General features: G+C 36.3%; 1 protein-coding gene across 4 annotated transcripts in view; it reads left to right on the top strand.

Annotated features, from left to right (window-relative positions):
* Positions 1-1,300: 1,300 nt before the first annotated feature.
* ppm1ba (protein phosphatase, Mg2+/Mn2+ dependent, 1Ba) overlaps positions 1,301-6,000 on the top strand; it is a 32,309-nt gene continuing 27,609 nt past the window's right edge. For 2 of the 4 annotated variants that reach the window (XM_052613298.1, XM_052613299.1), the window contains exon 1: positions 1,332-1,746. The gene's annotated coding sequence lies outside the window, so the exon portion shown is untranslated. Of the gene's footprint in view, positions 1,747-6,000 lie in introns of all 4 variants that reach the window. The other 2 variants (XM_052613296.1, XM_052613300.1) reach the window with 2 other exon arrangements.

The raw sequence follows: 6,000 nt of genomic DNA, 5'->3' as shown, positions 1-6,000 counted from the left end.
TGCGGAGTTCATCATGACTCTCCTATAATCTAATCAGTCTGGTCCTGCTATGATCTAATCAGTGATGTCATCAAAGAGCAAAAAGTATGTGCACTGATGAGGAATTACCCAGCACACAGTACATCTTTATCATGACAGAAAGATGTCACTTAACTTCAAGTTGACAGGAAGTGTACCAAAAACAGGTTTAGCTACTGTAATAAAAATCCACAAACTAAACCTTGTGAAGAACTGATTTAGGCTAAGTTTGAACCACAAAAGTATTAGTGTGATCCATTAAAAAACAAAAAATGCACCAGGAATTAATAATGTAAATGCAGATCAATCCATTCTAAAGTTGTCATAGAGGTATCCAGCTATCTGTTGGGTAAGATTCCCCATGGGAACCAGATTCTGTTACAAATACTAATCAATAATTGATGAAGATGCCTCTGAAGTAATTGACAAGCTCACACAAGAGATACAGTGATTATTCAGGAGGGGCTGGAGAAGATCTGCAGGATGTAGAAATGTGAAGCAAACCACAGGTCAAATCGGAAAGATCAACTTTGCAGCTATAAGTAAACTCTTGAGTTTTAAAATTCATGAAGTAACAACATTAAACCAATAACATGCATAAACATCAGTCTATAAATGTCAAAGGGTTAAGTACATTTTAAATGATTATGCTTTAATAATCTGTTGTCATGCTTTAAATAAGTACACGTATTTTGATCTGTTGACATGTAAAATACTATTCTTTTAACCTTTTTACTAAATTATAACTTAATTAATTAATTTTTAAAAGTAAAAAAAAAAAAAAAAAAAAAAAAAAAAAAAAAAAAAACATTTAAGCGTATTTTAGTTTACCATAACTAAAGTATATTAAGTATATTAAGAATTACATTGTGTATTTAACTCATATTTAAATGGGCCAATAAAGGACTATTTAGCTGACTGCATTTAATATAAATTTTAACTACTATATATATATATATATATATATATATATATATATATATATATATATATAATTTAACTGCAGTAACATGCAGTTAAGTGTCTGAAAACATCACATTCTGTTCACACTTAAGTATATTGTTTTCATAATAAGTAGTCTTTTCAAGAGCATGCTAAAGTGTAGGCCTAACGTTACTTTTTTTTCAACAGGGAAGGGGGACTTTGATTTGAGACTTTTATTTGAGGCTTAATTTCAATATTATAAACCAAGATACAAATAGATTTATACATAGGTAAGTAAGTATGTAAATATGACCCAAAATAAATGAGTTTTATTCTCAGCCTCTCGGCCAATGATGTCATCATCAATCATGAGGAGATGGCTCCTCCCATCACACGGAACCCAAGGCAAGCGCGCGGCCGTCAATGGCACTGAGTAGTGCACGTAACCTGTCTTTAACATGCAGCTGGGAACTCTAACGCGGCTCGAAATTCAACTCAGATAACCAAAAGTCTGGTCGCACTCATTTTGTTGTTGAGCCGATGTGAAACAGCATGTTAAATATGTTCGTTCCAGCTCGTATTCCCAGACGAGAGCCGTTGAGGGCAGACCTGACCGTGTGAATTGAACCGCATTAGCTAGTCAGCTAGCTGGGTTTACCTTTAGCTACGCTAGTCGAAACGAGCTAATATCACCAACGGTCCAAATACTTAGATGTTTAGAGATAGGGTTCTCGTCAGAAAGTCACACTTGACGGCCGCCTGGACCGTGGCGTCTACTGGAAGGGGAAATTCGACTTAAGAAATGTAAGTTAACGTTACACCATATTTGTCAGACAAACTAGCAGGCTAGCGTTATCTGCCGGGCTGGTCGTGTTTTGTAACTACTGCTCTCAGAGCCAGTCAATTAACCTGTATTGCTGCCTCCTCTACCTCTACCATTTTGAGTATCCTAGGTAACGTTATTTGGAATTTAACTGTTTAGTGTGTCTATAATGTCTCTGATGCTGTTTACGTCGGTAGCTAAATTGATTTTGACAACAATCACGTTAATTCCTGCAGTAGACACGCTTTCCAAAGACAACAAGAGTCCTGGCATTTAATTTTTCTGGTGTAATATTGGTTGTTTTTATTTGTATCAAATGTAAATACAGGCCCATATGTCACCCCCCCCCCCCATCAGTGCATAAAACAAGCCCATGTTAGCAGGTTATCAGAGTAAACTAAACTTTTTACTTGATGAAGACCTTATCCTAAATTAAACACCATTTTGTGTCAAATATTTAGTCAACGTTACTATTAACTGAATGAACATCCACTTGTAATGTATTATATATGTGAGATATTATCAGATATTACATGAATTTCATTATTATTATTTGCCTCTGAAACTTTGGATTTTGATGACACTTTTATTGCTGGTAGGATTTTGTTCTTCAAACCCTGGTTCATTTCTCACCCAAGCGGTTGTAAGTGTGATTGAAATTAGCTGATGAAAACATTATGGCACAAATTAAATAATAATAAAATCAAACTCACAAGGAAGCTTGTGATTTACTGTACAAATAAATTAAGAAACACAATTTAATAAGACTTCCACAGTAACCAGCCAACCTCTTGTTCTGTGCCGTGTGCTTGTAGCATTGAATTTCACTTGTTATGATGGAGGGTTATTTATTTATTTTATTTATACAAGTGCTGAGATGTGAAATTCATTCAGAAGCTGCTGTGCATAGACTTCCAGAGACTGATCTAATAACATCAGTGACAGCGTGATGATAAAGTATATATATATATATTTTTTGTCTGTCAGTCATAGGATCAGAGAACTACTGGATGAGAGTCTGTAGAATTAAAAAATTAAAACAAATGAAAACTGATATAAATGTATCTGGTGGTTTGGGAGTATACGTCAGCAAAAAGAGGAGTGTATATATACCAGAATATTATTTTATAACCAAAATAATAGGAAAAGCTGGATAGGTCAAGAGGCTATAGCACCAAAAATAGCTTAATAAGTTGTTGCATGCAATTAATTATTAATTTTATGTGATTGTTTCCCCGACAGTTAAGTCACTACGCAGACTGCATCTGGTAAACAAATCTAACATTGTAGTTTGATTTATGCGATTAATTTCATAGATGAAGATAAATTTGCTGAAATATGGAGCTTTGTTGCAGAGGCATGTATAATGTAATATAAATATTGATTGATATAGTCTATTTTAGATCTATTAAATTAGTATGACTTTTAAATATTTCCAGTGTTTCATTTGGCTTCAAGCATATTAAAGAAATATGCAACACCTGGTTAATATTTGAATAATTGCACAATACTGTCAAGCTTCTAGCCAGAGCTGATGTCATTAAAGGTTGTACTGCCTCAAAACAGAAACCTTGCAGACACCATTTCTGGAGGATTGTGAATTCATTCTCACTTAATTTTATCCGTTTGAAAAAATATGTGAAAAATACAGGTGAATCTGCAATTGCTTGTATGATTCTAGCCAGTCATCTTTTCATGTGACTGCAGAAGAATAAAACTTCCACTGATGAGTGCTGCTCCATGTTTGTCAAAGTAAAATTCTTTTCATGTTTGCCCAAGCTCTAAAGTTTGTTTTTCACTGGGATCTTGGACTTTTGCCTGCTGTGTACTGATTTCATCAAAAAGGCTTTTAGGGTCTTTGTATTCCACATTACTTTATAGGCAATGCAGCTTAACACCAATGTATCACGCAAATGTCTTCTCCTGCTTCATTCCCTAATGACACCTTACACAGACATTGGCAAGGGCACAGATGATGTTAGAACCTAAAATAACCCAGAAAGTTTGTAGAGTGCTTGGCCACTGATAATAGGGATGGTTTATGAGTGGTTTGCTGGTAGATGCTAGGCTTTCCTTGGTCTGTTTTGTATATTGAAATTGGTATGAACATTACTAACCGTAAGATGTTAACCTGGATATGTTTTCCCCCACACTGAAGCCTTATCCCAGGAGTGCATTGTAGACTACATTACCGGTCAAACATTAGCAAGGCTGCATTTATTTGGTAAAAAATAAAGTTAAAACCGTAGGGATGATTTACTCAACACACTAGGGCTGCACAATATTGGGAAAAAATGACATTGCGATATTTTTTTCTGCGATATATTTTGCGATATGAAATATAATCTAATTTTTTATTACAAACAAAAATGGGGTGAGCACACTTACATTCTCATTTTAAATTATTTAAATATCGACACCATCGTGTCAATTGATTAATATGCTCTCTCTCGCGTGCTCTCTCGCTCTCTCTCTCTGCCCTGTTAAACTGACAGGAGCTAAAAACACATGTAAATGATAAACTTTCACTCTATGATGGTTAAGCTGTGCAATTAATCCGCGAATCACATTCATCAAGGGCCGGGGAGCAGCTGGCCCATACAGTTAATGAATAACGGATCAACTACGACAGCCTACACCGCACATCCTGCGATGTGACTATCGTGGATTCGTACATTGCAATATTGATGCTTAAACGACACATCATGCAGCCCTACAAAACACGATGCGGTTTTCTTACAATTCGTTTTTCTGGGTGTCCTTTTATGTGCTGATTGGCCAAATTATATAACGTGTCTCTATGTTGATGCATTGATAAACTGCAGTGTGAGCTAGCAGTAGGGCTGCACAATTAATCAAATTTCTAATCACGATTGCAATTATGGATGCTACAATTACATAATCATTCAAAGCGGCAATTAATCATTCAAAGTCCACTTGTGTTATTCTGCATGCTTAAGATGCATATTTTTCTTTCTACGTTATCTTAAGGGTTTCCCCATTATTTAAATTTGAGTATACCATTATAATACCATTCGTATTTGTACTTTTTATTAGGGCTGTGCAAAAAAATTAATGCGATCTTCATGCGCATCTCCTCAGTAAAGGCTCTCCTGTGATTAGTAGTATATCTCCAGCACGTGCGTTCAGATCAGGATTGCCAGGTTTTCAAAACAAAAAAAGGGCTAAATATCACGTTATTGGGATTTAGGTCGCTTCGACCCATGGAAAAACAACTGCAGGCTTGGCAACACTGACTGAAGTAAAATGGGTAGTAGTGCTGTCACTTTTTATTCGATATTCGAATATGCATTCGAACATGACGTGAAATATCCGCAATCGAACTATAAATAAAATATCCGGTTTTTAAAATGCCACGTGTAGTGCATTTTTTACAGTCTGTGATTAGACCATTTGTTTTTTATTTTATTCTTTGCCATCTTATCCAGTAGAGGGCACTCTAGACGTATTATAGCGTAGGCCCATGACCAAATTAAGTGAATAAGAGCTAGTAGCCAGGCATGTCTGTGCGCTCCGAACGTGTGTTCTCCACCACGGGTAACATTGTAAATAAAAAGAGAGCCGCACTTAATCCAGATCAAGTTGATAGACTGGTGTTTCTTGCAAACAATATTAAGAAATAAATTAGGCTAGGCTATATGCCTTACTCCTGCTGCTGTTTAAGTTGTCACGTTATTGTTTGTGCCTGTTCTGAATCGTTTTTTTTTTCATTTAGCTTAATGTTGTTGGATATGCATTAGGGATGCACCGAAATTTCGGCCACCGAAAATTTTCGGCCGAAAATGGCCTTTTCGGTTTTCGGCCGATAGACTTTTATCACCGAAACAACACGGCCGAAATGTTGTGATGACGCAAACAGAAACCGCGACCTGCACGTGCACCTGCAAACATAGACAGTAAAAGAAATGGACACAGCGACCCCATTGGAACTCAATTGAGACAAATGAAGTCCAGTTTTAGCGTTTTTTAGCACTTCCGTTTCTGACGCGCAGACTCAAACGAAGCTTGACGACGTCAGCAACCTGTCTGACAGATGTAAATCTTCTAGTAGCTGTGCGTGCAAACTGCCATCGTTAATCTTGCAGAGACGGCGAGCTTGAGCGGGGAGTTCTTTGTCGTGAGTGAGCAGGAGTAAGTATTCTGATTAATTATTTTGTATAGTATTTTAAAATGTAACGCCAGTACGCCATATTAAGTTAATTGCCTGCGAGCTT

The sequence above is a fragment of the Carassius gibelio genome, chromosome A13 (genome assembly GCF_023724105.1).
Source record: "Carassius gibelio isolate Cgi1373 ecotype wild population from Czech Republic chromosome A13, carGib1.2-hapl.c, whole genome shotgun sequence".
Lineage (NCBI taxonomy): Eukaryota > Metazoa > Chordata > Actinopteri > Cypriniformes > Cyprinidae > Carassius > Carassius gibelio.
Note: the sequence above shows the minus strand (reverse complement) of the source record. Positions and strands in the feature narration are given on the sequence as shown.